The 19,542-nt window shown below is 33.5% G+C and overlaps 1 pseudogene; it reads right to left on the bottom strand.

Annotated features, from left to right (window-relative positions):
- Positions 1-564: 564 nt before the first annotated feature.
- On the bottom strand, positions 565-3,149 carry LOC115970357 (annotated as a pseudogene).
- Positions 3,150-19,542: the final 16,393 nt, after the last annotated feature.

Here is a 19,542-nt window from a genome sequence, read left to right as displayed (position 1 = left end):
GCACTGTAGGGTTTTGTAACCAAACATCTTCTTGATCTTCATCGTTTGGATGAACTGAAGAACTTTGCAGCCAACAACCTTCTCTAGTTGGTGATTGAAGTTATGTATTGAGAGCCGTGCATTACTAGGAGAGATCATCACTACAGAACAAGTCCAATTGGGTATTGGGGTAAGGGTTCAACTGTAGGTCAGTAGAAGGTACTAGGATTCTTTAACTTGTAATCGTTTGTTTTGATAATCAGTGGTGACCTTAAAATCACCCGGTGGGGTTTTTGCCATATTGGTTTTCCCATTCGTAAACAAATCACTATGTCAATTTATTTTCCGCTGCGTACTTAGTATAATTGGTGATTTGTTTGTGCTACCACGTACTTTGCACGTTAATTTGATTAATTAATAAACTTGGCTAATTAATCAATTAATTAATCACAAGAGGTCAATACGTTTTTGGCCTATCACGAAATATGTGCAATAGTGAGTGTGTAACAAGATTTAACAAAAAAACTACATCTGTTTACATAAACACAAACATACATGCATAGTTGCACACCCTCCATTACTTTGTCAAAGGAACTTCCAAATGGAAAGGGAATGAATTGGGGTTCCCTTCCACCCAACAATAAGACATTTTTCATTCTTATCGAGTGTACAAGGGCTCCAACAAGCAAAGCGTTTAACAACCAAACAAGCTTGCACTAAACATGACTCATTTAACCCAATTTTTGCCATTCTAAACCTGGCAAAAAATGCCCTCCACACATCCATCTTCACACTTCGAACTTTCCTTGCTCCACCCTCCTCTGCTAGAATGTTTCTGATCCCATCACTCAAAAGTTTTTCCATTGCCATCCTATCCTTATCATCATTTCGACTCATACAAGTCTCTAGGCAATCATAATATGCACTATGATAGAATAGTGCTTCAATGAAGCGATTCACAAATAAGGGTGAATTCTGGTTTGCTTCAATGTCAACAACAACCATTATATCTAGACTCAGATTTCTGATCACTCATCCAGGGATGGAGTTAGAACTTTGAGTTAAGGAGGGGGGCTTTACTGTTAACTGTGTGCAGCGGTTTCAACCTTTGACTCTACTACTATTTAGCTACTGAGTTTTTTTTTGGTGACGGTAAGAACAAAATTATTTTTGTTTAGAATTTTTTAAGGGGCAGAGTTGTTTATTTTAAATAGAATTGGCTAATTGAGCTTTTTTTTCTTTCTTTTTTTTTTTTTTTTTTTTTTTTTTTTTTTTTTTTTTTTTTTTTTTTTTTTTTTTTTTTTTTTTTTTATAGTTTTACTATTGGTAATTTTATTTGTTGAGCTATTATTTTTGGGCTTGTATATTTTGTTTTAGATTTTAGATCTATAATTTTTTTTTATAGTCAATAAAATGAGGAAAATACTAGCGCAACAAACTTTTTTATAAATTATTGATATGATAAGTGGTTACTAGTAAGTAAAAAAATGATGTGAGTGGTAAGCCCAGGTGAGAACCAATAAGAATTTCCTACCAAAACAGTTTGTAAAAATGTTGTAAAAAAATTTGTAAGTATAACATTACTCTTAAAAGAATTAATGATATTGTTTAAGGGAAAAATGTAATTTTATAGAACAAAATTGCTAAAATTAGTACATAATTACATATATAATAATAATAATAATAATAATAATAATAATAATATATATATATATATATTTTTTTTTTAATTTGAGGGGCCATTGTGCCCCGTAGTCCAAAGGTAGCTACGTCCCTGCTCTCATCACGCTATCTAATCAATCAGGCCATGAGATCATAGTCCAAAGTATATATGGAGCATAAACTATCACAGCTTCGTAATCTTCAATTTCAAAAAGTTCTTCTTGATTATCTTTCATGTCTGACAATAAAACTGACTTTAAATGGAAAGGGCAAGTTCAAGGACTCAGCAACACTTACTAACCTCTTCCTTGTCTCATCTATATCCCCATACTTCTTGCCTGTGAATTCAACAGCAGTTATTGTAAGAAGCTCAATTGGGCATTCCTTTCACTCCACGAGAGCCTTCATCAAGACTGTCCAGTGAGCTCCACACCTTATTCCATTATCTAGCAAAAGGACTTTAGGTTCCAATGCAACGTTTTCCAGTATGGCTTCAATTCCAGTGAATACTGCAATTTGACTGCAAGGCAGTTTTTCGTAAGCTCTAACGAGTGAGGGATTAGTACACTTCCCCAGAAATATTTCTTCATATGGCTTGAATTCCTTCATTGGGGCCCTTCCTAATTCTTTGTCGATCCTCTCTTGAAGCGCTTCAGCGAAATGGAATACAACTCTCTGGGCCGGATTAGCTCTAGCTGACGAAATCCATTCACAACGTAATAGCAGTTTGCTTGCACGTTCATATTGCTGATAGCCTACCTTCTCAGCCGCAGCTAGAAGAAGGTGGGCAAGTTCCACATCTCTTGTTTCTTCCTCAGACAAACCCAAGAGAGCAGAACCAAAAGGATGCACAGGCATCCAATAATCATCATATATCTGATTTTGAGTAGAGAATCGAACGTACCTTTCTCCTGCTACCCTCATGATCTCTTCAGTTGACAATTTGTAGCTACCAACCTTAGTTTCAGTACTTGTTTCAATCAATTTTTCACCCTTCAACTTCTTGAACCCACGTCTATAATTTCTCAGGAGCTCTAAAGAAGCTAAGGAATATGGCCATGGAATCTGCTTGATGTGTTCAGGAATTTCTGAATCTTTGGTTGGGATATGTGTGAGCCCTGTACTTCATGGATTGATTGTGTTGGTGGGAAAAAAAGTATTGAAATGAAATTCATCCAATGTCAAATCATTTGACTTGGGTTGTTGGTGCTGTGTTGATGGGGAAATAGAAATAGTACTGAAGTCAAATTCATCCATTATCAAATCATTTGAGGTGGGTTGTTGGTGTTGAAGGTGCTCTTTCAACAACTGAATTCCTTTCTTAGCTGTCTGCTCTTGTTGGAAACCATATTCATTGGAGATAATAGGATTAGCCTCTCCCAATTCTATTCCAAACAAATATTGGTCTTGTCTCTGTTTGACTACAACTCAAAGTCTTCTATAGGACTACAACTGCCTTGGACTTCATTGAAATCAAATGGTGTGAAAGTGAAGAAGCTATTAGCCATACTAGAGCAGACAGTCAGAAACTAAATTAGCAAATTTTCACTCTATGCGACACAATATGGTTATCTAGATAAATATTATCGCAAAGATCAAGATTTTTTATACTCTCTAAGTTGATTACGGTGATCGTGGAAATGGTGACGTAAGTTAGCCAAACATAATAAAGCAGAAAACTCATGGCGTGGAACGCAAATATGATGTTAATATATTGATATATCTGTCACAACCAGCGGCCATGAAATGCCAAGGATTTGATTAAATGAGGACATTGTTGATGTTTTCATAGCTAAAACAAGGGAAAGGGTCCAAAAGGAAGGTGAATGCTACCAATAATTAGTATAGTTTTGCGAAAATATGCGAGATATTCTTAAGAATTTCAGCAGCTGGCGAGTTTAGAGGGAATAAATAAACAAGAAAGATAACCTCTTTGGATATCTGCTGTAAAGTACAATGCCATGCTTAAAAAATGGTTTATTACAAAGCTCAAGATGGAAGGGGAAATTAAGTCCTTTGGAGGATTATTCATTAGTTTTTCATTCACAAACCATGCAATGTTTCCATTTAATTATGGGGTGGCTACGAGATAAAAATATACATACTTGGAATTAAAAAAGTTGGGCTTATTTTGCTTTTTTTTTTTTTTTTTTTTGGTGTGTGGAAAATTACACTTTACCACTCTAAACTATACACCAGATTACATTTTGCACCTTAAACTATTCGAATGCACACTTCACACCCTAAACTATCATACTTTGCACCTTGGTGTTACTTTTACTATTATGTTAGACAAAATCTTACTGCACATGACAAGCACATGTGTCTTGCTTAGGCAAAACAAGCTTAAAAGACTGAAACACCGCTTTAATCAATTAAAACAAAAGCCAATTTTTTCCACATCTCTCTTTGTCTCATATAATCAAAATACTTACGAATTAAAAACAATCTAATTAGGTAATTAGGGTTTGTACTAATTTAATTAAATTGGGATTTGGATTATTGCTTTAGGATTTCGAAGATTGAATGGTGGTAGATGTGAAGGAGTATGAGGACTATGAGGTAGTATTTTTTAGGCCCAAAGAAGAAGAAGATAAAAAAAAATCCTAGAGAATTTCAAATACCACCTCTGTAAGGTTGAATTTAATTAACCATCTTGTTGGTTTTATTCCATGCCAAATTTTCTTGTAATTTAGCAATTAGTAACCCTGTATTTAGGTGGGAATCATGTAAGAGTAATGTGTGAGAGAGTGTGAAGAAATGCTCAAGACTGTGCAGTGAAGCAGGGACTTGCGGCTGGATCTCGCGTGTGGCTCGCAACTTGCAAGCCGCCAGAAGATGCACACGAGTGAAGCATGTAGAGAAGCTGAATCGTCATGCCAGCTGTAACACTACAGGATAAAAAATCCAGACTGGTCATTCAGTTAGATCGCGGCTTGGACTTGCAACTCAGTCAAGTCGTGAGGTCAAGTCGCCAATCCACTCTGTTATGGAAAAACTAACTCTTCGCATTCCTTTCTCACTCCAGTATAAATACCCCTTATACCCACTAAATATTGAGAGCTTCCAGAGAGAATTTTGAGAGAGAAACCCTAGAGAAAAACAAGATTGACTCATCCACAATCTTTACATAGTGACTCTTCAAATTCCTCAACTCTCACCCTTTCCATTGTTACATCCTTGAGAGGTTCTTTAACCAAATCCTTTTTTCACCATACCCATATTTGTGAGAAGGTTATTTGGTGCTTTGGGAAGGAGTTCGGAAGGAACCAATTCATATTGGTTGATGCTATGAGTTATAGCGGAATCCGGTAAGCTAAAGATGAAATAGGTTCGGTGTAACCTTGTTGGAGTAGGAGCTTGGAGGGCTTGGGTACACTAGGTAGATTAGGCTTGGAGGGTATTCTGCTGTTCATGTATCCCAATTACATTCTTTAGTAGATTATTTACCGCTTGTAGGGCGGCGGAGAGATTTTACGCTGAAGGCTTCGGTTTCCTCTTCGATAACACATCATTGTGTTGTCCTTGCGTTTGCATCTCTCTTTCCTTAGTCTTTGCCATTTAATTTCTACTATGGATTTGATTTTATTTGGTTTAGATTGTTTATCATCTTTGTTATATGTTTATGTTCATAGTCCGCACATTAATTGTTTGATAATAAGGTTGAATTGATAATTTGAAAATTGGAGGTCTAAACGTTCATAGTGTTGTATACACATTTTGAACATTTAGCCTTCAAAAAAAATACTACAGGAACAATTAGGAATCACTTTCTTCTTCCTCCTCTAAAAACCTTTCTAGGGAAGGAGAAGAAGAAACATGCCCAAACTCAAGCCCAAGCCCAAGCAAGAGGGCCAAGACTGATGGCAACAACGAACCACCTTTGGAAAACCTCCCATACTTAAAAAACCTGAAAGGCTTACTGGTGGGCATATTCTTTTATCGTAGATTTGAATTCACCATGTAAGCTGTCTTCCCTTTCTTCCATTGTGAAGTTAGAAAGAGACAGATGTGAAAAAAATTGGCTTTTGTTTTTTTAATTTATTTCGAAGAACGGTGTTTTGGTCTTTTAAGTTTGTTCTAACTAAGCAATATGCCTGTGCTTGTCACGTGCAGTAAGATTCCATCTAACATAACAGTCAAAGTAACACTGGGGTGTAAAGTGTGATAAGTGTAATATTTTAAGGTGTAAAATGTACATTCGAATAGTTTAAGGTGCAAAGTGTAATATAGTATATAATTTAGGGTGGCAAAGTGTAATTTCCTTTCTTTTTTTTCTTTTATTTATATATTTATTACTATTGATCTATTCAAATTAGTTAAAAAAAAAAAAAAAAAAAAAAAAAAAAAAAAAACCCCATAAAATTTACATTCGACAATGTGCCCACATTTACAGAATCACCATCTAAATTCTAAAATGTTTACTTAGAAAGTTTGTCTCGTTCCACTTATAAGGCCTTTATAGTTTATACTAGAGATCGAGTGATTCTTTCACTACAAAAAAATCGTCCTGTCCTAGCGTTTTTTTCCTGGCGTTTTTACAAACCGCCGTAATAAATAAACCTGTAGCAGCGCTTTTTGAAAACTCTGGTATAGGAAATCCTATTACAGTGGCTCAAAACCGACGCTTTACAAAGCGCTGCAATAGGAGGCCTATAGCGGCGTTTTTCAAAAACGCTGGTATAGGAAGCCCAAAAGCGCTGGGATAGGGTTATTCATTTCCCTTATGGGGAAAGACCTATCCTAGCGCTTTTAAAAGCGCTGGAATAGGATCCACCTATTTTAGCGCTTCAAAAAGCGCTAGGATAGGTGTTTCTCCATAAAGGAATGGAAGGACCTGTCCCAGCACTTTTAAAAGCGCTGGGATAGGTATCTCCATTCCCTTATGAAGAGAGGCCTATCCCAGCACTTTTGGAAGCGTTGGTATAGGGTCAACCTATTCCAGCGCTCCAAAAAGCACTAGGATAGGTCTTTCTCCATAAGGGAATGGAGAGACCTGTCCCAGGTATCTCCATTCTCTTATGGAGAAAGGCCTATCCCAGCGTTTTTGTAAGCGTTGGAATAGGTTGAACCTATTCCAGCGCTCCAAACGCCCTAGGATAGGTCACCTATAGTGTAATTTTGGTTATTTAATTATATGAGACTTAATGGATAAACCCACTAATGCCCACTAAAACCCATCTAAAATTTAAATAAACAACATAAAATCTAAATTTCTAGAAAATGACCAAAATACCTCTGAAACTAAAAAAATGACCAAAATACCCCCAAACCTAAGAAATGACCAAAATACCCCCCGAAACCCAAAAATTGACCAAAATACCCCCAAAACCCAAAAAATGACTAAAATACCCAAAAACCCCAAAATTACCAAAATACCCCCAAAACCCAAAAGAAAAAGACCGAAATACCCCTAAAACCGATAAAATGACCAAAATACCCCTGAAGTCCATAAAATGAGCAAAATACCCCTGAAACTTAAAAATTATGAAAATACCCTTGAAATCCAAAAAAATTACCCAAATACCCACCGAAACCTAAAAAATGATCAAAATACCATCGAAACCTAAAAAATGGCCAAAATAACCCCGTAGCCTAAAAATTGATCAAAACAACCTTGAAACCTAAAAATGACCAAAATACCCCCCAGAACCTAAGAAAATGACCAAAATACACCCCTAAACCTAAAAAATTTCCAGAATACCCCTGAAACCTAAAAAAGGATCAAAATACCCTTAAACCTATAAAGTGACGAAAATACCCCTAAACCTTTGAAATTACCCAAATAAACCCAAAACCTCAAAAATGGCCACAAACAACCTGAAAACCTCTAAAATTACCAAAAATACCCTGAAACCCCTGAAATGACCAAAATACCTCTAAACCTATAAAATGACCAAAATACCCCTCAAAATATCGAAAATGACCAATATACCACTAATCCTATAAGATGAACAAAATACACCCAAAACCTCTAAAATTACCAAAATAGGGGTTTAGGGGGTATTTTGGTCATTTGTTATGTTTAGGGAGTATTTTGGTCATTTCTTAGTTTTAGGGGGGATTTTGGTAATTTTTTAGGTTTAGGGTGTATGTCTCGAGGTATTTTGGTCATTTTTTAAGTTTCGAGGATATTTTGGTCATTTTAAGGTTTAGGGGTTATTTTGGTCATATATAGGTTTCAGGGGTACTTTGATCATTTTTTAGGTTTCAGGGGGTATTTTAGTTAATTTCTAGGCTTTCAGGGTACTTCGATCATTTTTTAGGTTTTGAGGGTATTTCGATCATTTTTAGGTTTCTAGGTTATTTTGTTCAATTTTCAGGCTTCAGGGTTATTTTGGCCATTTTTAAGGTTTCAGAGGTATTTTGGTCATTTTTAGGTTTCGAGGTTATTTTGGTTAATTTTTAGGCTTCGAGGTTATTTTGGCCTTTTTTTAGGTTTCGGAGGTATTTTGGAAATTTTTTAGGTTTCGGGGGTATGGCAGGACATTTTTAGGGTTTTGGGGGTATTTTGGTCATTTTTTTTTTGGTTTTGGAGATATTTTGGTCATTTTTTGGGTTTTAGAGGTATTTTGGTCATTTTTTGGGTTTCCTGGGTATTTTCTTCATTTTTGATGTTTCAGTGGGTATTTTGTTCATTTTTTTGGTTTCGGGGTATTTTGGTAATTTTTTGGTTTTGGGGTTATTTTGGTCATTTTATGGGTTTTGGGGGTATTTTGGTAATTTCTAGGTTTATGGGGGTATTTTGGACATTTTTTTAGGGTTTTGGGGGTATTTTGGTCATTTTTTTGGGTTTCATGGGTATTTTCATCATTTTTTATGTTTCAGGGATATTTTGGTAATTTCTTTTGGTTTCGGAGGTATTTCGGTAATTTTTTTGGTTTTGGGATTATTTTGGTCATTTTATGGGTTTTGGGGGTATTTTGGTAATTTTTAGGTTTCAAGGGTATTTTGGTCATTTTTTAGGTTTCAGGGGTATTTTGGTTATTTTGTAGGTTTCGTGGTTATTTTGGTCATTTTGAGGTTTTGGGGTATTTTGGTCATTTTTGAAGATTTTAGAGTACTTTGGTCATTTACACTTTAGGGGCATTTTGGTAATTTTGATAATTGGGTAATTGATTGAGTTAGAGTTTACCCATAATAATTGGGTTGGGTTGGGTTTGGGTTAGAATCAATTAGTTAAATGGGTAAATGTGTTTTATATACCCAACCCAATTAAAATATTAAATTATATTTTAATATTGTTGGTCCTCGAGTCACATCTTACAATTTTTTTTTAGCTATTACATTATATTTTACTAATTTTTAGTGAGGAATTATATTTTATTAACTTGAAGTATTAAATTAAAATATATTAAATTAGTTTGAAGTATTAAATTAAATTAAATTTTGTTAAATTGAATTATTAAAAAATATTTTTATTAATTAATATAATTTATTTTATTAATTTGTACTGTTAAATTATATTTTATTAATTTGAAGTATTATATTCAATCTTATTAATCAAGAAAATATTAAATATTACTATTTATATTACTATTAATCAAGAAAATGCTAATGGAAAGACCTATCCCAACGCTTTTAAAAGCTCTGGAATAAGCGCTGGGACATGTCTCTCCATTCCCTGAAGCGCTGTGATAGGCCTTTCTCCATAAGGGAATGGAAAGACCTGTCCCAGCACTTTTGAAAGCGCTAGAATAGGTGGACCCTATTCCAGCGCTTCAAAAAGCGCTGGGATAGGCCTTTCTCCATAAGAGAATGGAGAGACCTATCCCAGCGCTTTCAGATCCTATTCCAGCGCTTCCAAAAGCGCCGGGATAGGATCACTCATTTCCTTATTGGGATAGGTCTCCAAAAGCGCTAGGATAGGTCCCTCGTACCACTTAAAAATTTTCAGATTTCCCACTTATTTTTTTCACCTTCCCACCACTTTGGCCTCTCAGTTTTGGTCTCCCACTTCTTTAGTTCAGATGTTTTCCTCTCACCCACATTTTCTCTCCCTCTCCCTCTCCCTCTTCCTTAACCCACTTCCCTTCCTCCTCTCTTCTTCTTTACTCAAAACCCACCATTTCTTTCCTAAATTTTAAGCACAAAAATACTACCCTACTACCCAAAACCAAAAACCCTACCTAAAGCAAGGTAAGTCTCTCTAGCTCTCATTTCTATTTTGTAGCAATATTTGTACATATATTTGTTGTTAAATTTCTAGTTTTTTAGTTTTGATTTTGGTTGAAGTTTGGTTTGGGTTATGTGTATATTTTTGTGTAACTATTGGTTGATTGTGTGGGTTTTAGTTTTGGTTTTGGTTTTGGTTAAAGTTTACCCAAAGCAAGGTAAGTCTCTCTAGCTCTCATTTCTATTTTGTAGCAATATTTGTATATATATTTGTTGTTAAATTTCTAGTTTTTTAGTTTTGATTTTGGTTGAAGTTTGGTTTGGGTTATGTGTACATTTTTGTGTAACTGTTGGTTGATTGTGTGGGTTTTGGTTTTGGTTTTGGTTAAAGTTTAGTTGATTTTGTGGCTTTTTATTTTTGATTTTGGTTAAAGTTTGCTCTATTTTGGAGGAATTTTAGGTGGCAGTAGTGCTAACAAAAATTTGCTCTATTTTGGAATTTAATTTTTAACCACTTGTGATAGTAGTGTCCATGGCTAATAGACCTGATTATCGAGTTAAAGTACTCTACTGTTCCATGAAAATGACAAACTTATTTGTGCTTTAATTCTTGGATATTGAAAGATTCTAGTTATGGGTTTGGTGCCAATATTGTTTGTGTTTTTCAAATTGGTGTGGTTTTGTTTCAACTCTTCAGATTTCTGTAAAGTTCAACCCTAGCTTCGAGAATAGAATCTAGTGGTAGTTTTTTATTTTTCTTTTTAATAATTAAATTGGTTGGCAAAATATAGGAAGTTGTGATGGTTCACATTAAGGCAGACAATAATGGATAATATAGATTGAAAGTATTGCAAATTTAGTTTATGGAACTATTAAATATACAATTAAATGGTAAGATTATTATTCTTTTATTTTTTGAGAAAAAGATTCTAATTCTAATTAAGGGTTTAAATATAGAATTAAAATTTAAACTCAATTAAAAACTATATATTAGAAGCTAAAAAGAGTCTTGTAGCTCAAATATTTTTTAAAGATAGTTATAATATGCTGCTAGCCTTATAGCTCAATTGATGATTGACACTTTTAGTGTTTTCCTAAAATATGTATATATATATATATATTATTTTATCTAAAAAGAAAGGAGTTTATCTCTCTTTTGTTTTGTAAAGGGAAATCAAGTTTTGCCTATCTTGTAAAATTTTTATAGAAATTACCGTATTCTATTTTAATATTAATCAAATGCTCATTTAATTGAATTAGTGAATCAGGTTTTTATCTATTGATGTCATATGAGTTTCTTTTTTAAAATTGAAAAATTTTTTTTGAAAACTTTTAAAATTGAAATTCAATAAAGTAATAATATCTTCTTTTTTTTTTTTTTTTTTTTTTTTTTTTTTTTTTTTTGAGAAACAAGTAATAATATCTTTAAATAGCATGTTGATTAGAAAAATTTTTCAAAAATTATTGAGATTTTTAAAACTATCAATTGCATATGTTATTAGTTCATTATAATATATATTTCCTTATTAAAAGATTTATTGTCAAACGTTTAAATATGCAGCTGCCACAATATCGTGAGTTGGCAAAGTCAATGTTAGATAGTAATTTCTATATTTTATCTCAAAAAATGTTAGTTAGTAATTAGAAAAATTTTTCAAATGTTAGTGAGATTCTAAAACTATCAATTGCCTGTATATATTTCCTTATTAAACGATTCATTGTTAAATGTTTTTAAATCATTAATAGGAATTGATATTTGTATTGATTATATATTGCCAAGATTAACAAATCTTACTAACTTTACTAGGCCATTTCCTGTTGATTTGATTTGTCAAAGCACGTTTTTAAATCCTTAATATGGGAACTGATATTTGTATTGATTATATATTACCAAGATTAACAATCATATTAATGTTACCGGGCTATTTCCTATTGATTCATTAATCAAAGCAATAAAAAGAGTGGGGACGGCTTGCAAAACTTTCTTATTTCCTAAATATATAGTTAGATAGCTTAGTTAGTTGTATTTAGGGAGTGGGAACTGCTTGCAAATCTTTTTGGTCTGTTACATGGAGGAAAGACTTTTGAGCAATAATTTTGTTAAAATTGATATATTTTAAAATTTTAAAATTTAAGTGACTAGAGCTTAGGACACGAGATTTAGCAAGAGTGTACATATCTATTAAGTGATTCGTGGGCTTCATGGTATCTGTGTTTTGCTGATGTTATGCATCTACATGTCTTTCCCCCCTCTTCTCTATTTTATTAGACCTTTCTTTTTGCAGGAGCTGCTGTTTGCTTTGGGTTGTGGAGGTTTGGTAGGTCCCTTGATTCATGTGTTGATCAAGTTCTTGCAATAGGTGTAAGTCAGATGCAGAAGGAGTTGGCAAATATGTAGGTCTCCTCATCCCATTTGCTTTTTGGTTGTGAACCTTTCCCATTTGTGCAATATGCTGGTTAAACTGATTACTGGTATTTGTTAAGACACATGTAAACAAAATATGGTTGTTGTCCTAACTAGATAATGAGCCTTAGCCAATGTAGCTTAGATTTTTAGTTTATCGTAGAATTTTGCGTATCACTTGTTTCTAAAGTTTTAGAAATTTATCTTCACATTATTATCAATATCCAGTGTAATCAATTCTTTAGTTAGAACTAAACCAAATGGAGTCTCATGGAGCTGAGCTGAGTTTGTATGAAAGTTGGACAGCCAATGTTTTCAACTAGCTCAGCTAGTAAATAGGTGTGTGAGATAATGTTGATTCTATGTTTTGATCTTACATGTAAAAGTAAATAATAAATATTTAAAATAGTCCAGTTAACTCAGGGGAGGGATCTAGCCTGTAACTAAGTGGTGGGCTGGCATTTTAGGTGATTAGTTATTGTCAAAGTATTCAATAATGTTTTGACCTGTTCGCTTCATTCAAACATCCTGATTCTCTAAAATTTCTTTCAAACAATTATAAATTTCAATTGTATAAATTAGTATATATGACTAATAAGTAAAAAATAGTATATATGATACTTTTTACTAGTATCAATATCTTTAGATATGAAACTTAACGTTTCTTATGTAAGATAGAATTTTTTTTTTTTTAATAAAAAGATATTTTACTATTATTTCTTCTTCTCACTTGCATCCTAGCCCCTGCTCCCCTTTTTATCTTCATAGAATTATTACACTTCCAATGGAATTTTTCTTAAAATTGCAAAAAAAAAAAAAAAAAAAAAAAGGGTATAAGTTATGGTGGAACAAACCTTCTGGTGCTTGCTTTCAAATTTCTTGGGAATGAAAATTGAATTGTCTTTTTGGGTTTGACTATAATCATATGTTTGGCTTAGCTATAGATGCTTGTCACTTAAGGCTATTAGCTTGATGCTTAAGAAGAGCTTGACAATCTTATTAAGTGAGAAGGCATTTTGATTTTTAATAGAAATGGAATCAATTTGACCAACTTTGATCTCCATTCTACTCTCACAAGGGTATACCCTTTTTCCTTTTCTATTTTTTTTATAAATTTTATTTGGAAACTGTGTTCAAAATGTTATATTTTCACCATATGCGAATTAGATTGTAACCATGTAATTTTTGTATTTTGAGTTTACGATTCTAATAAAGCCATTTAAACGCTCAATTTTTTTTTCTTCTAATAATGAATTTGGGTTAGTATTTAGTGAGAAGTTAAACCTGTGTAAAATTTTGTTGTATTTGATTTTTTAACAATGCAAAGAAAATGTGAGCTGCTTTGAATTTTACAGTAGTGAATTTGGGATATTTATAGGTATTGGAACAAGTGGGGTTTGAGGTAACTGATGGTGGAGAATGGAAGTTCTGGAAGTATGTGGAGGAAGCTGAGTTTGGACCAGGGCTGCTGGTTCATACTGTTTTCATTATGGGAAAATTGCTGGCAGGTTATTGAAATTTACTAGGTTTGTGTGTATATATATATATATATATGCTTTATTATTTTTTTTTAATTATCATATACAAGTTTAATTTTTTTTGCAATGCTAAATATGAGGGATGTCTATATTGGGTCTTACATTAAACACATTTGAGAAACAAACTATTTTTTTTAGTGCTCGCTTTAAGAGCTTGTCTATTCATGTGGATGCTGGGTTTTTGACATTTTTATAACTTGATTTAATTGGGAGAATTTCTTAATCACATGAAGAATTTCTAAGTGATGTCCACTTTAGTTATGCCTACAAATTTTGTTTCTTTACCTCTATAGTTTTACTTGTGTTTAGGATCAGCAAAGTAGGGAGCTTTCTCAATGTCATGTATCTAAGCTAGCCAAGAAACTAAGGGTGAAGGTATGAGTGATGAGTTGGTACTTTTCACCCTTATTTATGATATTACTAAGTTCATTTGTATTATTGCTTCTGCTGTATTTCTTCTGCAAGTTTAGTGTGAAGTTTTTTTAACCCTTAACTACAATCTTGTTTTAGTCGTTCAGTTTTACCAATTATTTAGTTTTTATTTGTTGATTATTTTTCAGGAAGAAGAGGTAAAATTGAAGCCTGTTATTGCATTTGATTGTGGTAAGGTCTTCTTATAAGAGTTCTTTCAATGATTTTTGGTTACATCTTGATGTAATTGAGATGTGAAAAGGCGAATGCATTCAGTACTAATAACTGAAAGGTTTTCTGATTTTGGTCCTTTCATTTCATGGCCTAAAATGTGGCCGTTTATTTTATTAGTAGGTTTTTAGGTTATAGGTCAAATGTCCTTGTCTCACCATCCTTATTGAATATATATATATATATTCCCCCCCCCCCGCCCCTTCTTTTTTGCCAATATGGTACTTTGCAGGGAATTTCTATCAAACTAAAGGCTTACATTCATCTATGTCAATTCATGTCTGGTTTCTTAGCCAACCATTTCGTCTAAAGTGGAACCAACTTATTGAATTTTGTTTTTTGAGTGCTTAATGTAGCGTTGACCAAGTATACTAGTACTAAAAATATAGCTAACATTTGCAAACAGCTGGTTCCAAATAACAATTTGAATTGACTTGAATGACAATAATGTATAAATACTATTATTTAATATGTAACATGCCTTTGCAATTTGACAATGCAATTATTTCTACCATTTTTATTCCTTGTGAATTGATGAGTGAGTTTTGCTCTTGACTTCTTGCAGTCTTTTTTTTTATAGTAAAAATACTTGCATAGTGTAAGAGAGTGCAAGATTTTAGATACATCATCTATCAATATATATCCCAAGAGAGAAAGAGAGAAAGAGAGAGAGAGCTACAACTACAACTAGAACTACAAGTCTGCTATGGCACGTCTAATTTATCAATATTTCAAACATGAATCAAGCAAGTGCCTTTAACAATGCTTCTAGGCATTAATCTTTCCACTCAATTTAGTTGATAATTTTATTTTACTTTGTCATTGTGTTTTTTTATGAAAATAAAAAACAACTCAATTCTGACTGTTGGATTTGTTAAATTGCTAGATTAAACATTTGGTGGCTACTGCAATATCTTTGGCATCTCCCATGGAGCAAAGCAAGGTAGCAACTCGTAAGTTAACCTCTCATTCTCTAACTACGTATGAATAAATTATTAAATAGCTCATGTTTACTGTGGAACAAATGCAAACTAGCAAAATATTGGAGCTTATCTTTTGGTTTGTATATCTTTGCACACCTCTCCCTATTTTAGTTTATAGTTTGTTCTCTCATTGTACTTAGTTTAGTAGTTACTTTTTACATGATTATGGACGTGAAGTCACCTAATTTACGTCCTTTAAGTTATCTTAGTAGTCTATAATTTAGACTTAGATTTTGTAAGATTAGCAGCTTGCTGTAAGTTTGAGTTCCTCTTTCTGGGAGCAAACTAATGAATTGCTAAATGGTGAGCAAAATCTACTTCATAATACCCTATTAATCTATAATTATATGTCAAATTTTTTGTTGTGGTGGGTTGTTGATTTGGAGCAAGCGGGTGGCTTGCATGGTGATATAAGGTGGTTTACTTTCATTATTGGGAGTGTTGATTGTCATGTGAATATTGTGATATTATTGTTCAACTATTTGTGAATTTATTTTATCTCCTCTTAGTAAATTCAAATAATCTACTGTGGTGGGTTGTTGATTTGGAGCAAGCGGGTTGCTTGCACAAAGATATAAGACAATGTATTTTATTTTGGGAGTGTTGATTGTGTTGTTCCTATTGTGCTATAATTATTGATGATGAACTTAGTCATTCTCGCTGGAATTTCCTTAATAATTCCATCTTTTATGTGATCACCTAAGTTTACTTTTTATCTATTGCTGCTTGAGTAATACTCATGCATTGGTGTGTTCAGTGATTAGCCCTAGGCAGACCAAGTATGGATCTAACTTGACTTAGACTTATATTTTTTTAGTTTCGTGAGCACTAGGTTCCTAGGTGATTGGAGTGGTCTAGCATTTTAAAGCTTTTTCAACATAAGCTATGGAGTCAAATTCAAGGCATTCTTGATTATTACCCATGCCTAACTTCAAATTTTTCATCATCGATAAGTATATATATGGCTCCTTTGGAAGAATGGGCACGGCAATTTATGGTACAAGGACAATTACTTAATGCCCTTGATGAGAGATTGAGGGCTAGAGGTGGGTTTGATGAGGGGAAGATTGAGTTGGATGAGTTAGAAAGTGAGGACATGGATATATATTTGCTCCAAAAAAGAAATCCAGGGATATGTGGTTTTAGTTTGAACAAAATTATGGCTCTTCATTACACCCAACAATTGAAGATATTCTTGATCATTACCCATGATTAAGTTCAAATTTTTCAACATTTGAAGAATTTTCATTATCGATAAGTATTGTATTTGCTATTGTAAATAATTATAAGTAAATATATTTAGTTTGTTGGTTTAATGTGGTATTGTATTTTCTATTGGAAAATATGAATTGTGATTCATTACATGTGTTATAAAATAGGTATTGGAAAATATGTATTTTAGGTACATTATAGGTGCTAAAAAAATTATAAAAAAAAAAGGACCTATACCAGTGCTTTTGAAAGCGCTGGCATAGGTCCTTTTAAATTATACTGATTCACGACCTATACCAGCGCTTTCAAAAGCGCTGGTATAGGCCTTTTAAATTATATTGATTTAAGACCTATACCGACGCTTTTTAGAACACTAGAATAGGTTCTGCCTATGCCAGCGCTTTCAAAAGCGCTGGTATAAGCCTTTTAAATTATATTGATTCAAGACCTATACTAGCGCTTTTGAAAGCGTTGGCATAGGTAGTACCTATTCCAGCGCTTTCAAAAGCACTGGTATAGGTCTTGAATCAATATAATTTAAAAGGCCTATAACAGCGCTTTCAAAAGCGCTGGTATAGGGCGTATGCCTTTCCTAGGGCTTTTGAAAAGCACCGGGACAGGTCCGGCGACCCTATACCCACATTCACTACGTGGCGGTTTGAAGCGCCGGGAAAAAAAATGCCGGGATAGGAATTTTGACCCTATCCAAGCACTTTCTGGGGATATCCCAGCGATTTTGAAAACGTTGGGATAGCCCTTTTTTTTTGTAGTGTTTCTCATCCATAATATGAACCATCTTCTCTAACCACCTCATAAGAATATATTGATTTTGCTATATTTTGTTCATGTTGAAAGGAGGGTGTCTAATGCACTAACAAGAAATAGAGAATAGATCCAAGTAAAAAGAACTAAATGGTATAGAGGAAGACCAAAAATTAAATAAGTAGAGGCAATAAAAAAAATGACATCTTACTTAAGGAAATAACAAAGCATATGTATTTATATATTTAGCGGACTAATCTATTGAGGATAAATAACCCACCGCCATATTTTAGGGCTATTGTAGTTGTTTGTGTTATATCAATGGGACATTTCCAAGGGGGCAAGGGCCTTTTCCTTTCATATGTTCCAAACCATAACAGAACTGAGAATATGCAAATAAGCAAACTACACTAATCGTTTAACGCTTGAAAGAAATTTATTTATACTTTTGAGCAAATTGCACTACCCTTTAATTGTGGTGTAGTATTGCAATGTCCTCCTTAATTAACTATTAATAATAAGGGCAAATTAGAATTTACCCACTAGTGATTCAGCCGAAATTTAAGTTGCTTACATGTGGTTTAAAATTTGGCACTTTGCCTACTTGTGTGATGAGAATCAACAAGCACCATTAAAGGATTCATTGCATGTTCTAGTTGGGCTATTACTAGAGCAAGATCCAAGAAGATCAAAGAAGCACTTAAAGGGTTACTTCAAGAGATTTGGGCTGATTCTAACATAGGACATTCCAAGCTTGGTCCAAAGGAAGATGAAGGCATAATAAATTTAATCCAAGTTATTGATAGGGCTGATCTGGCTTAATTGGGCGTAATTTATGGCGTGGATTAATGGCTGGATGACTTTCCAGCTCCATACCAATTAATGGCTATTTTTCCTATTCTAGAGCTGCTAATTTTAGACCAAATCCACCTTAATTTTAGTCTTCAATTATTTAATACTTTTTTTTAGCTATTTTCCTATTTTGGAGCTGCTAATTTCAGACCAAATTAACCTTAATTTAGGCTTCTATTATTTAGTGCGTTCTTTTTATTATTATTATTATATATTTTCCTTTTTTAGTCATGTCTTCTAAATAGCATGCACTCATTGTAATGGAGGATTCATGGAATAAAAATCAGATAAAACGTGAGGTTTTGCTTCTTCTTTTGGTTCTATAAGAACTGTGAACTTATCAGGGATTCTTCCTTGTGGCATTCAAATTTTATATCTTCACTTCACGATTCAATTATAATCATTGGGTCGAGGTCTGTTACCTATACCTTTGGTTCGTGTTTCATTTATAAATGTTGGGTCAGGGTTTTTATAAAAGAATTTGAATTTTAGTTTTCTTAGGCAAGTACTCCAATATTATTTGTTGGGTCTCAAAGCGTGTTGATTAAGGTTCATATCATTTGGTATCAGAGCTAGGTTCTAAAATCAAGTTTACTATCCCTCTATTTTTTGTTTCCTGTTATCATCCTATCTTGGTCCAAGTTAAAATCGTGCACCAAGTTCAAAAAAAAAAAAAAAAAAAAAAAAAGTGAAAAAAAGAAGTTCTCAGAAACAAAAGAAACAGGAAAATACTATTTGTAGTTTCAGTTCTCTCAAACAAAAAATATTGTTTTCTTTTGTCCTCTTCCTTTGATTCATTGTTTCTATAATATTTTCTTGCCGTTGGTATTGGTTTAAATACTACAAGTTGAATTTCTTTATCAAGTTTATTAGTTTAGTGAAGAATTGAAAAGGGGAAGCTATAAGTGGAAAAAGGCAAGAGAGTGTGAGACTAATATCGGGAAAAAGCCAATTTAAGAGTGAAACATGAGTGTGAGTGACATAATTTGAGTGCAAATACATGAGGGAGTGTTGTGAGGAATTATTTGTAACATTTCTCTATAGTTTCAAAAGTATCTCTTCCAGGGACGAAACATCAAACAAAGAAGGAGGGGAGTCATCCTTCATGTTGCAGGCTATGCAACAACAATTTGAACGCATGAACATGGTGTTTAAAGAGATTCAAGATCAGATGGATAGGCAAGACACTATTATTACTAATTTGTGTGAGGAGCGTCCCCAAAGAGTCCCTAATGCTAGAAGGCAAGAAAGGTGTGCGCGCACATGGATGATTCTGATGACGACCATGAGGATGAGTTTGAAAATGAAGAGGATCAAGCTTCATTGAACAATGAGGGCAGGTTTGTGCCAAGGGGAGAAAGGCATGGTAGAGGTTTCTGAAGAGATCCAAGAT

The sequence above is a fragment of the Quercus lobata genome, chromosome 12, assembly GCF_001633185.2.
Source record: "Quercus lobata isolate SW786 chromosome 12, ValleyOak3.0 Primary Assembly, whole genome shotgun sequence".
NCBI classification, from domain to species: Eukaryota; Viridiplantae; Streptophyta; class Magnoliopsida; order Fagales; family Fagaceae; genus Quercus; species Quercus lobata.
Note: the sequence above shows the minus strand (reverse complement) of the source record. Positions and strands in the feature narration are given on the sequence as shown.